This window comes from Columba livia, chromosome 7 (assembly GCF_036013475.1).
Source record: "Columba livia isolate bColLiv1 breed racing homer chromosome 7, bColLiv1.pat.W.v2, whole genome shotgun sequence".
NCBI lineage: Eukaryota > Metazoa > Chordata > Aves > Columbiformes > Columbidae > Columba > Columba livia.
In genome coordinates, this window is record NC_088608.1 from 6,281,677 (window position 1) to 6,296,961 (window position 15,285).

Here is a 15,285-nt window from a genome sequence, read left to right on the forward strand (position 1 = left end):
CTAGAAAAGTGTTTTAATGTTTTGCTGTGAAGGAGTTGAGTTTTGTGATCATTCTGACCTTTTCAAGGTGTGAGTTAGCTTGCTTCTAATCTATTCTGCCACCTGAATAAGAGAGCTACGAATTCAACCTCATATAGCTCACACGACCTTCAAATGATTCATTGTCCCAGTCAGTAACATTTATTAGTATTCTTGAAAGAATCTCCTCCCTTCCCATCCCACTGACCCCAGGCCACCTTCATGCAAGCCTGCACTTCATTCATTGTCAGAAATTCTGAGGAACAAATTGAAACAAAACGAAACAAAACAAGTTATGAGCTGCTCTCTCACTGGTCTCTTCAATACTTCTTCCACTTGGGCACAAGCATGAATTTGAAAACGAGAGGGAATCATGAAATGCACCAAAAAGTCATAAACTGATCAAAGGAGGAAAATACTTCAGCCTTGATAAGGAAATAAATGCACTTATCCAGATGCTACATGCACTTTGGCTCGTTGGCTTTAGACACTCTCTATTATGGAAAATTCTTCCAAGCCTGGCTGGCAGTAGCTCAGATCAAGTATAATTTTTCTTTTCATAGCCAAAATGTACCATCTGACATCTACACATTGGGCATTCAAGAGAAGCTTGTACTATCCAGCATGAAAATACTGACATGAGGTATCAGTTGTGATAGAAAATAATAGCTCAGCATCCCACACAGTGGAGGGGAATACCTTCAGCCTTCCAACAGCAAATCTCTCTCTCCAAAACTAACCAACCATCGCTAATTAGTTCTTGTACTGTACTGATAGCTACATGATCGCTCTGAATCATGCAAGAGCAGCAGACGTTAAATCATCTATACCTGCAGTCAAACATCTGCAGTCAAACCAGGTCAACCTGCTGTCCAACAGCTTTTAGAGGAGCCTTGCACCAGCGAGGAGCAGTCACATCACTTACAGTGGACTCTCTTTCATGCTTTCTCTTTTAGTTTAGAAGTAGAGACAAGTCTTATCTACTTATGGAATCTTTTCTGTGTTTTACCACAGCAGAGTAAGGGAAGATATAAATTTGTGATGAAAACTTTAGCTCTAACCTCAGGTGGAGCTTGAGAGATCAAAAGCTCTGGCCCCAGAGCACTGGAACAGCACGGGCACCAACATTTCAGAGGGTGAAGTTTTTAAAGAGATCTACCTGTGGCCAATCCATGAAAAATCTGAGCAAATTTCCCAAGTTTTAGGTGACTGGATATAAGGTAGAGTTGTCCTTTTGTTTTGTTAGGTTTTATGACACTTTCCTGAGAGTCTATCATGAACGAAACTTGTAGTTTTTCAATGGCATGGCGAGTTTGTTCCCTTACAAAGGCCTATGCATATGTGACAGTTCTTGTTAGACAACTACAGGTGTGCTGAATTTGAAATATATAAATACAAAATTATAAAAAAATACACATATACAGTGCTGGAATCAGTAGTTGTACTGAACTTTAATACAGCAACAGATAAACTACACAGCTTGTGAATGAGAAAAATTTGCATGTGTTCTGTAGCCACCAGTTGGTTTCTATCAGAAATTTCCAAAGGCTGGTACTTACCAGGCTAAGCACCTCAGGAGGAATGCAATTCTAGTGAGGATCCTTTTCATCTTCAGGCTTCAGAGTAAAACCTGGATCATCAGAGGAGTAGGAAAAAAACCCTTCTTTTGCTTCTACTCATTGTTTTAATAAGACATTAAAGGTGTATGATAGTTTTACAGCTCCCTGTAAAATGTAGAAGAATTCTAGTCAGAAGCAGGACTGAGAGATACAGGAATAAAAGCTCTGTTCCTGCAGTGTGGGACATTTCTCTACTATGGTCATATAAATACAAAGAGATGTGTTGGCTCCTTTTTAGGAAATATGAAATAATTTTGCTTTCTGCCTTTCTCAATTTTGTGAGGAAACTGATAAACTATATATTTACCTTCTCATGTTATTTCTAGTAAGAGAAAAGATTACTTTGAAAAAGAAGAGAAAAAAAATAAATTACAGGTAGCAATTAATAACAAAAAAAGAATCACATCACTTTGATTTTTAACTGCTCAGCCACCTGTTCCTATGGCTGTTTTTAATACATTTTAGTTTGAAATCTAATTGTTTAGATGGTAGTAATCCCATGATTATTATTGGTTATCTAACAATCATTTACACCCTATTTTATTTTTAATACTTGTCGTGTTATGCTCTGCTGATACTATATTGCTTCAATTGTGGTTTTTTCTACTTCTGCAAAGGAAATATAGATTGTTGTGTTGCTTCATTGTATCCTAGAAAGGTCTATCTTTTGTGATTGCTGAACATCGGTATACAGAGCAGAAAATGGCACTGCATATTTCAAAACAGTAATTTCAGTCACTTATGTTACGGTAATGAATATTGGTGCTTTTTATGCTCTGATAAATACTACAGCACTGCTGCAGGAAACACAAATCATCACGTGTTACCATGTAGTGGCAGGATGAAAGCAGCCGCTGTTTTCCTCTTCTTCTTTGTTTGTTTGAGAAAAGTGAGAAGAATCCTGATCTTAAGGGCCATATTGGTTTAGATCACCTAAGCCATGACACCAGCAAAATTAAGTGATTAAACCCCATGAAAGCCACTGGAATCTAAGCTCATGCATAACCCGAGTGCAAAAATGTTCTCTTGGACTGGTGGCTTTGTGAAGAAAAGATTTTTGAAGCCAATTGGAAATGCTTAAATTTACACTCAATTGTCCCTTTTCTTCTTGCTGCCTTGCAGTTTCTGTGCTATTATTTTAGTTCTTCCTACAACCCACTCTAATTTTCTTGGTATCCAAGCCTCTGTGAAGACCTGGACATCTTTCAGGGAGGTATTTCAGCACATTTTAAAGTTCATGCTTTCAACAGTCATTTAAGCCTCAGTGTAATTTTTAACAAATGCTTCCATCTCGTCAGACTCAGTTAAAGCACACAATTAAGCAGTATTGGTTAACGTTTTCTTGAGCTGGGAATTTAGGTCGTGGGTACATGTCTTCTGGGACAAACTTTTGTTATTCCCCATTTCTGGTGCCTGGTGGCAAACCACTGCCTCTGCTGCTGCTGCTCACCGACACCCAGCAGGTTCCTGTGCATTTTCTTCATCTAGTTGAAGTCCAAGGCACTTGACTTTGTTAATCAGTTTAAATGCTGCCTAATTCATAGAAGCATAGGATTGAAATTAAGGCAGTACAGCTTTGAAAAGTGTTTAAACATACCTATTTGTAATTAGAAATTGGTTTTTCTTGCCCAAATTAGAAGCTGATGAGTAGTTTTCTTCCATTTCGTTAAATTGTATTTCTGCAACAGAAAGAATGCTCATCACTTGAACACATAGTGCATGTTCAAGCAAGAAGCTCAGAAGGTGATTGTGATGGTGAGCAGTGTTGGTGAGGCTGAGATCAGTACAGCCTGCACAGCTGCGTGTGGAAGGCAATGCAAGCTCATGTCTTCAGAGCGTTCTACCTTGCAAAGAGTAATCAAATACTTTAATATTGACTAGTCAAGACAGTTGATGTTTTTGGAGCTGAGGGTGGATCTGTATTTCATATTTTCAGGAGGCTGAGGTCCTGCTCGTTGCCAGATTTCTGACTGGTTGATTTCTGGGGGCTGTGCTATGTGCAGGCCCAAGATGTGGCCTTTGCAAGCTTCCTTGCAAGCTGAAGACATGTTTGGATTTAGCAATTTCGATATAATTAAGATTTGAGTACCACATGACTTTCTGGCTGTTGAGGAGGTTTATTCAGCTTTGATTAGGTCAAGATTTAAATACAGCTTTTCATGTTATCTCATATATTTGACCTTCCACAACCTGTGTTCCAAATAAATGCCTTTCAAAATACATCTTTCAGGTGTAGTAATGTTTATATCAAATTCTTCTGAAGCTTTTGTTGCCCTGGAAGCTGACTGAAATGTGGGTCAAGTCTGACATCAAGTGGTCAGACACACTCTGTTCCCAATGGGACTATTATAGTGCTGCTCCTGGTGTCCTGTGAGAAGAACCTCCCCCTCCACTTTTTCTCTCTATGTTTTTTCATCTGTTACCATGATTTCTCAGTGCTCTTCATACTTCGTTTTCCACTAAGGTCATGAAGTATCATTGCTGATGGATAAATGAAGAATCCTATTAGTCTTGCATTAGATACTGCAGCTGCTGAAACTGTTAGCAGAATGATGGAATTGTGTAAATAGTGTCGTCTTGACATGGCAGCACGGATAAGACTTTTACACACTCTGCTTTTTCTCCACAATATTTTCTAACAAGATCTATGTCTTTTTAAAAACAGTCCTAGCTCTTGAGACAAAAGTGCACCATCTGTGGAGATTTCGAGGCTTATCAATAACTGCAAGAGCACTTAGCACGCCCACATTGCTTCCTGTTGTTCAAACACAGTGCAAACAATAGTTCCGTTAATTCTCAGCATTCCTCTCTGAAGGAGCTTAATAAACTTCTGCATTTCATGATGCAGGGGGAAAGAGACCAAAGAGATTTTAAATCTTCGACCTGAGACCGTAAGTTTTCCTAGGTGCTTGTCTCAGGCTCAGTCCTCTGGCATACTGAGAGGCTACCCTCATGTTTTAGTGGTATTTGTACTCATATTGACTCAGGAACAGCTCAGGAACACAAGGTTAATGTTCAGTTTCTAGTTTTCCCTTCCTCCAGGATAAGGACTTATCCTTCAGTGGCCACAGGGACATTTTTCATCTCTCTTCTCAATGATCAGCAGACATAGTTTGGCCTGTTCAAACAACAAATGTCAGGTTGTAAGTTGTACAGTATAAAATTTTTATCTGCACAATTGTTTCATTTTTCATTGAAACTAGTGTGTTTCTATACCCTCTGCATAAAACAAACAGTACCAAAGAGCAGCATTTCTCAATATCTTGTAACTGAGTCAGCAATGCAAATATGAATATTCAATTTCTCCATAAATACCTCAGTTTGATAAGATAAGCCATGGTGTTTGTGCCTCTGGGCCTCTCAACCACCTGTTAGCAGGTGGGCACCACTGTTTAAATTCATTTCAGAGGTGAAGTCATTCACTTTAGTGTCTTTCCTTCTGGTGCAAACTTGGCTTTTTAGTCCAGAGCAGTAGCCTCACAAAGGACCTTAATCTGTTGTAAACCAATACTGCTGCCAAAAAATACAGCCCCTGGTTCAGTGTGGCTGGTTTTGCAGCTCCACAGTGAACTGGATTGGGGAACAGTTATTAAAAAAGAAATAAACAACAGTCAAAACCAAACCAAAAACCAAACCAAGCAACAACCAAACCAAAACGCCAAAGAACTCAAAATAAAACATAAACAAAAAAAGCACACCAAGATTTCTGCACATCCAATTCATACTCTCAGCCACTTTCCAGAGATCCATTGTAATTTAATTCAGTTGTTAATGGTGTTTTTATCCTCTGTGAGTAGAGCTCTCTGCTTGAACTGTGTTTCTTATGATAAAAAATGGTTTTTGTGTGAGGTAAATGATTGTGGTTCATGTTCTCAGAATGTTATCTGTCTGGGCAGCCAGGATCATTGAGGAGAGTGGGTATGTGGTGTCTCTGGTTTAAAAGTCCTATACACAGCTTACCTTGGAATAGTTCACAAACAAAGCGAAGTACACGACTGAGCTCTCTGGTTAAAAAACAGTGCCATCATTTTTTATTTTTCCCTTTTTTTTTTTTTTTAACAGACTCTATCTTAGCGTATTTAAATATGTTTCAGTGGCCATCAATCTAATTTTGAGTTCATTATCTTTAGTCTTCTATAATTTCATTACCTAGGTAAAATAATGGTGAATCTACTAAACGTTAAATGCATGCTTGTGCATATATTTTGATGGATGGCTCCTAGTAAAAAAAACATACTGCAATAATCATTATAATTTAAAATTGTTTCTGTTTAAATTGTTGATGCGTGACTTGTACTAAATGATGCTATCACTGAAGTCCCAAATCACACTATGTCTAGTTCCAGCACTAGTCTAGGGATCCATGCAGCACTGAGAAGGCAGCAGCCTTTACATCAAGGAACTGTCATTTTAAAAGAGATGGGAACGGTAGAGGATTCAAGCGAATGACTGCAGAAGGTAGACTTCAAAATAACTCCTCAAACATATTTTCTGATTACTTTCCAAGTTATAAGCCATAGAGGGCATGAAATGTCATGGCTGCAAATTCAGTTCTGGGTAAAAATAAGTTCAAAGTAAACATCCTTTCTTTTACACCTCTATTATGGTCATCTGTTTCTAATAAAATATTTCTACTGAGTCATGCAATAGGCATTTTAACCAGATACAGAATTTTTCTATTGTGTAAAGCTTAGCCACTGCAGAAAATGTACTGAATGGTGCTGTGGAGCATTTTAAATGGACATTTTTGCATTGATGCTAGACTGATGGATACACTGAGGTTCACCATAAAAAATAAATTCAGTGGCCAAATGGTAGAGTTCTGGCAAGCTACATCTTATGAGCTTTGAAAGGAATTTTGGCCAGAGTTTACAACTGCGGAGTTTATTGCAACTCATACAAAATGTACAGTACTTTTAGACAAATCTGGGCATTTTTATACCGAACAGACTATTCAGCATAAGCCTGTGCATTTTTAGCAAAACAAATCATTCTCTTGTTTAAAAACAAACCCGAAACACTACATATGTTGCAGAACTACACTTACCATTCTTTATTTTAAAGTCATACACAAATGGCTTGTTCTGCTCTGATTAGCTTATTAGTTAATGTTGGATCTGAAAGGCAGTTTTGGGGCACTGTCTGTCAACTTAGTGGAAATTAGGACAGTGAGTGCCTTCAATAGTCTTTGTTCATTAAACCATATCTCTGCAGATGTTCAGTGTTTTAATATTTCTTCAGCTGTTCTGAAACATTCTCATTTTTTCAGCTAATGAGAAATGTGTGACTTTGTATACTGTTCACGGAATCATTTATTAAAGATGCAAAAGAGGTAGTAGGCTTGTTACTCAAAGACTGACACCTTTCCTCTGAATTTATTATACCCATAAGTGCTAATGCACATTTACAAGCCCTCTAAGAGTAAGATGAGTGAGTTTAAATGATCTATAGAAATTTTTGCTCTCCAGAGAGCCCTGTGAGCATTTTCTTGCAAACCAAGAAATCATTATTCCCACAGGGAATTCAGCTGTAGCCAGCTGCGCTTTTTGTGTGAAGAAGGGTTAATATCCGAGTTCCCGCTGCCAGCTTTTGGCTTAAATTTCTATAGGTGTTTACCCAAGCTAACATACCCTTTACTGCAGACAACTAGTGAAAGGGCAGGTTATGTTTCTTGGTTTAAACCTCTGATATCTTTGAGTCATAACTCCTGAGCGGCAGACTGGACGCTGGTGTAAATGAAAAGCTTTCTCTTAGGGCGAAGTCAAGAGATAGTTCTGACTAACACTGTGCTCTCATCACTAGCAGAAATGCTGTATTTATTTAGAAATTAAAACAAAGACAGTTGTACATACTTCAAATGCATTATGGAGTAATGAACCTGGCTGGAGATGAAAAATGAGAGCTCTAATTGATTAGCTGGAGAAACGTACTTTGTCTGCTTCTCTTTGGTGAGCTTTCTGTTGAATTGATCAACAAGGTGCTGGTACTACTCCTTAAGACTAATTTCTTCTTCAAATCGTGCACATCATTAGTCAACAGGATGGATGGAAAGGTGGTGAGGTAGTTGTTTGTGCTTCTAAATAGATATTCATTATGCATGGAACTGTATTTTGTTAGGATTCTTGATCTCCTCCTAATTCCAGGCTGTGTTTTTTTACTTTAGCAATTTCCACTTTGGTTAGGAATTTGCCAATGCATAGGTACTGCTGTTCTTTCTGGATAATCTAATGTGCAAATGTATATGAAATTCAGAAGTCCATTCTCATTAGCCTTATGCATTTTGACCCAGTCTTATCCTAAAAGTACAGGTAATAACCAACAAGAAAGAGAAAAAAAATAGAATGCCTTTGAAATATGTAGAATTAGCTTTTAATAAAAGGAAAGGTCATGTTTTATCTTGCTACATACTATCATGTATTGTCTGTACTTATATATAACAATGTATTGCAGTGAAAATTAAGATAGCACTACAATGTGTGAAAATATTAGTTGGTAGTAATATAACTGGCTAATGGTACAGTATGCTTTATGGAAACATAAAATAGACATAGGCTGATAGTACAAAGAAAGGGGCATTTGCAGCAGTTCAGTATATTAAAAATGATAGCATATCAGCTATGGCAATTACACTAGCCATCAATCTTCAATAGTTTGTGAAGAATACCACTAAAATGCAGTGGAGCTTTATAAGATTTGTGATCACAGAGTGTAAAATGTAACAGATGCTACAATATTTAGATGCCTGCTGGCATTTACTTTTACCCTACACAGCTCATTTCAGTTATATGAAAATTTTATGTGCTCTGTAACCTCACTGAAATAGAAACATATTTATAAAGAAACCATAATGGAACAGAGCATTTTCAATATATACATTACTTGATCTGTTTATTAAGACAAAAAAGAGAGAAAATGGGCAATTAGATTAAATTACTAATAGCTTATTATTGAATTACTATTAATAAAGAAGCCTTGATACATGTGATGCCTTCTAATCTCTCTGCCAGATATGTATCACTCAGAACTGATTGGAGAGTCCATGCAGCCATTGTTCGGTGCATGTTGATGTCTTATGGGGGTGATCACTGGAAGTCAAAACTAATGAAATGAGACAGGAAAAGAAAGTTCTTGTAGTTTGCTTTTCCTTACAGCTGGGAGGTGTGACGGACAGCATGCTTTGTGAAATGTGAAACTTAGGTAATAGCTGCCAAGGTTGCTGCCATCTCTTGTGAGCTTGAAGATTACTGGAGGACTGTGAAATTGGGGCCTAGATATGCTTGCTAATTAATATTGTCTTTTGGAAGAGGGCCTGGAAGCACCTCTTGGTATCAAGCTGTGTGAGTCGCCATGCTTCTGCTCTGTAGACAACTGCGTTTCATTGCATCACATATTTGTGTTATTTACCTTTTCCTAGCTTCCCTTGAGGCTACTGTATTACAAACATTTAGTAACTGAGTACGTCTGATGTAGTTCTGGTAATCACTGAACTTGTTGTGCTAAAAAATGAATGAATCTAGGTCAAAGACATCCTCTCTAACTTGAGAAGTGCTCTCAAGGCTTGACCTTGTAGATGTCTGACACAGTATTTGATCAAGAGGAAGAATTCACTCAATCCAGACTTCCAAAGGGACATCAAGACTTGTAAAAGCATTTGAACTGGAAGTTTGTCCATATGGCATTTGGCTTGGTTCCTTTTCAGTTTTAGGTTTCATGAACTGGTTTCCATGTGGTAACCTGGCAAGTTGACAAGTGTTGGGCCTGTAGGAAACTGGCTCTGGCTGTTTTTCAGGGAGGGATTATAACACAGTTCTGTTCAAAGAGCCACAGCAACTCTTGTGTAACTGTAAGTTTCTCCTTTTTATCAGTAATATTTTGATATTGTCAAGAGGACTCTGATGCTTACTGAGGTTAGTGTCCAAAATTTTAATTAATCCAAAAATCTGACCTTTCTCCAGCACTGCTTACAATATCTAGACCATTTGTATTTTATATTTTGCAGCAGCTTATATTTTCCAGCATATTCATTATAGTAATTTTGAAATGTAGTTAAGTTTATTTGAAAATACAGGTGTTTGACAGTTTTTTGTGGTTAAAATATATCTTTATCATAGAGTTAGTGTTGAAATTGGTGAAATCTTTGACGTAAGTGAACAAGGAATGTAGATAAGCAAACCAGTTCGGAGAACTTTCATCTGTAGTATTTCTTATTGAATTAAAAGTAGTCTCAAAATGCAGACAGTTATATAAAATACATGAAAATGTATTTTTTTTTTATAGCCAGAGAATCAAAGTCAATATCTGAACCCATGCCATCTCACCTGGCATACGAAAAATACAGTTATGCACAGATATTACCTATGTTGGGGCTGTCAAATGTCACTCATATCTGGTGACTGCAGTGTTTGATGGCCACAGTACACCTGGTCAGAGCAGGAACAATTCAGTCTGCTCTTTTGAGAGGCCACTGTGGCTTCAGGCTGATGAGATGTCACCTCTGTCCTTCCTATGGTCATTGTCCCTGGTGCTCCATCCAAGCGGTGATTTGCCCAGGTGGCGCTGGCAGCAGCAGCAGATGGCATGGCAGGTGGTGGTCAGAGAAGTTGGAGAAGTGTTTCTATATTCTTCCCAGGTGCCCCAGTTCCTTCACCAGAGCCTTGTCCAGTAAAGGTGAAGGAGAGCTTGATCCCTGCCCTCCAAGCAATCCCAGCTCCAGGGGGATGCTCCCTCACGGGAAGCAAGTGATGTCCCAATCATGGTGGTTCACCTGGCTCCTGCCTGCTCCAACTGCAACAACATTCAACTCACTCAACCCATCAGCTTCATTACTACAACTAGCTATGACTGGCTTTATGTACTAGTAGCTACTAGTAGTTGTTGTACAGATCACTGGCTATGACTATGAGCTTCACGGCTGCCTACTATACGAGCCCTCAGGCTGATGAGTGAGAAATCAGTCTCTCTACTCCTGGGGCTTCTTCCATTTCCCCAGTCCAGCCTCAAAGCCTCAGGATCTCCCTCAACTCAGCCATTTGCCTAAGCTCTGAGAGCCTCTTGCTTGGTAGCTGTGCTCCAGGAAAGGTGCAGCTGTAGAGCTCATACAGTATGTAGTGCTCTTATTCTGGATCTACGAGTCTGGTCCCCTGAGCATCCTTTCATTGACTTCAGTGGGTTCCATATGAGGCCTTTATTCAGATAATATGTTGGAGCAAATCTGTTATTCAGAGATCGCATCCCAAGAGGCATAGTTTGCCCTGCTTCACATTCCACGACAAATCATTTTATTATTAATAATACACAGCAAATTCTGATCTCAGCATTCCTGAGGTAGAGTCAGTGGTATCTGTGTAATTTAAATCAAACTTGCTCTCGAAGGTCTAAGTGAGTTCTGAAGATTTTATCAGTGCAATTTCCCTGTGCAGCTGGGCAAGCTAGCACATAATTAGAGATAAGAGCCAAGAACCTTAGAAGTGCAAGAGGTCTAACTAACCTTTGCTAATGAAGGATATCATGCAAACAGCATTTGATACTTGTGTGTATCGGATGATACAATTGAAGAAGGTGTAGTTGCTCTGTGTTTAATGTGACTCCTGTGATGGTATAGGCCTTTCCTATTGAAAGTGTGATTGTAACAAGTATTGCACAAATTCAAGGGAAAAATAGATTGTTGAATAACAACAAACCTGCCCTTTCTTTAAATTAGCTCAACCTTTCCCACTACGAAAAGTACTAAACCAATAACTACTTCCTCTGCAGACGGAATAGCAGCACAGACGTTTTTGCTCTATGTCTGTATAAATTTTCTATGAGGCTGTACAAGCCCCAGAAATGCAAGACAGTGGAACTAGTCAATAGAAATTATCAATTGTTTCCTGAAGTCAGTTTTATCCCAAAGTCCCTGAGAATAAGTATGACCCCCTGCATTTGCGATTGCTCAAAACCAGCTCTCTGCTGCTATGGTTTCAGTAATTTGAAAACTTCCAAATCTGCACAAATTTCTTGTAGTTCTTTTTAAAGTTTTTCAAAGGCGGCACAAAGACTAATGCAAACTCTAGGAGCTTTTGTACTAGGAGGCAAGGTAAGATGTAAGGTTGGGCTGCATTAGTGCCAAGGATTTTGATAAGATTGTTAATAGTATCCCTGTGAGTCCAATGGTCTTTGTAAAATCATCATTACTATCATGATACTGTAGATGTGGATGTGATATGCATGAATTAATGTGTACTTGAAGGTGTAAGATACCCTAAGTGTATAGCTAATGTGACAGTTTGAATTGCCAGCAGGCTCTGTAGCATTCCCCAAGATAGTATCTTCCAGTGTTTCTTGGTAGGATGGTGTTGTGCCAGGCCAGGGAGTCTGAATAAATAGATATCACCTTGCTGGCTAGATTTTCTTTGTTTGGGTGTTTCATAGAGCTAATTCAGAGTAACTCAGGTTGGAAGGGGTCTCAGGAGCTCTCCAGTCCAAACTGCTGCGCAAGGTGGGATCAGCTCTGGGGTCAGACCAGTCTGCTCAGGATTTTCTTTTAGAGCATTTTAGAAACTTAGTGTCTATGAGCTGTAAATCTGGATTACTGCTAAGCACTGCCCATGCTTTCCTGCCTTTTGAAGAGAGGAGTTAATTGCAGGAGTAGGGTACTTACAGTGGTGTTGTTTTTCACCCTTCTCTCCTGCTATCTAATTAACATTTTGCAAACTCAGGGCATTTCTTCCAGTCTGTGGCTTGTGCTTAAGTAGGCATAAATATCCTGGGAGTAAAATACCTTCTTCTTGGCCAAGATAGTTATGTGTCCTTCCTATTACAAGAGTAGTTGATGGTCTCCTATTTCCGCAATGTCTCAGTAGCATGTAAATGAAACAGGAAGGTGCTATTATTTTTATTTTACAGATGGGTAAACTAAAATCATTCGAGGCTTGAGGGGTCTGAAGCCCCAGACAAAAGCCCAGGCCACTGGTGTATACCCATTCTTACCTTAGCCTGTTTGATACTGGATTAAGTCTGGTACAAACTGGCAGCTCTATGAAGCCTGCTGCAGGGTGGGACGTGACAGAGTTGATTTAGGAGTTACAGCCGCTATTTAACAGTGCACATCAGGAAAATCTACAGGAACTAAGTTAGAGTAGTGCAGGTATAGCTGCGTCAGAAGCTAAAATACAGTGAAGACTCTTAAGAAGTATTTGACAGGGATTTAAAACAGAATTCTAAAAAAGTAAGGGTATCAATACTGTCTACAACAAACAGAACTAACAAATGGGGGAAACAGATTTATTAACTGCACTTGGAAGCCTCCAAACTGAAGGTTCTTGTTGAAGTGCTGAGTCAAAACCAGGAAGCATAATTTCTTTGTCTGAGATGTTTCTGTTGTAGCCCGAAGTGTGGGCAGCAGCCAGAATGGGTCTTCAGAGGAAATTCGGGAGAAGTGTTGGATCTATACAAGGAGCCAACCCAGGCAGACCCTGCAAACTGACCTCTCATGGCTGGATAGCTTGGTCTACAAGTGTGTTCCTTGCACATTTCTAAGCTTTCCTGCCTGCTGTCAAAAAGCAAGCTTTAATTTAGGCCCACCAAAATAGAGAAGTGTATTAATGACAAAGTAGCTAATGAGAAGTGCCAGAGTTTCTAATAAATGTTGTTCGGAGAGATTAGTTTGATTCCTTTTCTGATTTTTATTGGAAAATTCCTATAATTAAAGAAGACTGGTTAAATTCGCCTGGCTTTTTGTGTATCATCAGGGGCACTCTTAATAGAAAACCACCTACTGAATCATTAACCGTGTGTGTAGATATATAACCCTCAATCATGCCATACAATCGCCACCACAGTAGTGCTATAGGCAGGGCAGTTTGTCACCACTAAGTGATGAAAACCAGAAGATCCCACTCTGACTTCCTGACTTTCTCATCCATGGGTAGACATGTAACATCAGCAGGCTGAAGAATCCAATCAGATTTAATTGCACTGATTGATTTTTTAGCACTTTCCAGTGGCCCTAAAATATTTGGACTTTTATCCTCACTATTTGAATTGCAAGACAAATTTGCTTGAAATTCAAGGATGTTTATGTATGTATTCAGCTGTCATATAAGGACCTAGAGATGCTTTCTACATTTAAAAATAAGTCCTGGAAAATAACATTGAAATATTTATTTTGGTTTTAATTTGAAAATCTGTGTTCCTTCTCTAGGTATTTTGAGGAATGTAGTGATGTTATGTTAATTGAGGTTTTCCATGAAAATAATACAGTCGAAACAAATCTCAGAGAAAGAAGAAATTGTAAAATTGTTCTAATTGTAAAATCATATGTTGGCATCCAAACAGTAAGTTGTGTCAGGCAAGGCAGTGCCATGGGTAGGCAGAAGGGTAAGGATTGCTAGGACAATGCCAACAGCCGTGTTACCCACCAACAGCCTCATCACGCCAAGCAGTCCGACATAACCAGCAGTAAAGTATTACAAGAAAAGCTTCTCTTAGCTCCCCTTTTGGACTGGGGGATGGGTCGATGCACTATGTCTCCTGGCCTTTTGTGCTTAAAAAATCACCATCTAACCAAGAGAAAAAAGAGGCCAAATAGACTACGTATTTGGTACGAATGATTTAATCTTGCTTTATGATTTTTTTTTTCCTCAGCTTTAATAGGCCTAAGTAGTTCTGGAAGCTGTACTCTCACATGCTACAAAAGTACTATTTCAGTAGCAGACTTGTTTGCTGCTGAGAAAATAGTTGTTAAGAAATCATGTAACAACCACTGCTGATCCCTAAGAGGATTGCTTCTCCCACTAGCTAATATCTAAATTGGATGTTTTCTGGAAAGATGAGCTGAATAAATAAAATAACACTAGCAAGGCTGGAGTGCTAGGGATTCAAAGATTCTGACTCCTCCATTTTAATGTTAGTGTAACTCCACTGAACTCAATAGAGTTATTCTGGCTTTAAATGTAAGCCCTGGGGCGCAAAACACTGCGGGGAAATAAGCTGTCTGCTCCCATTTGAGCAAGGGGAAGGCCACAGCATGACCCTATTTACATAAACTGCCTACCAGATGGAGAGAAACCCTGGGGAAAGAAAGGCACTCCCTGCCCCCACCCCTCCTGAAATGCAGGATTTGGGAGAAGGCTCCATTTGATAGAAGCATCTACCTGATTTCTTCCTGTGACACCCTGGGAGTCACTGTATACATTTCAGAATTGTTTACTTAGTGCAAATAAATGGTTTGAGAGGGGACCAACATTTTGGACCAGACAGACTGAGTTCCCTTGACATGGATTTTACTCAAAGTCCATACACTGCTGGGTCTGTGCTGAGGTCCCTTTTTCATGAGAAGGACTTCTGATTGTGAAAGGAACAGCAGAGTTAGGTCCTGCCCTTTAGCTACTCTGTACATTGAAGCCATTTGAGATCTCAGCTTCTTTAGGGTGCAGAGTACAAGAGCTGGTACCTGGAAAGGGAGAGGTTCACTGGGGGTGCACCTGTCCCTGCACTGGGAGTCAGCAGCCAAGGGAAGAGGAGGGGTTATCACCTGTTGGATGTTGTCAGGTTTAGAGGTTGGTATGGAGTTAACATGCTCCTTACAGTGCTGATTTTTATTCATATAGATGTAGTCTTACTGTGTGTGCCAGAGCTGATTTTTGCTCATCTTCTAAATATTATTCCT

The 15,285-nt window shown here is 39.2% G+C and overlaps 1 long non-coding RNA gene across 3 annotated transcripts in view; it reads left to right on the forward strand.

The window, feature by feature from the left end:
• LOC135580003 (uncharacterized) overlaps positions 1 to 15,285 on the forward strand; it is a 125,753-nt gene that overhangs the window by 50,508 nt on the left and 59,960 nt on the right. The window lies entirely within an intron of this gene.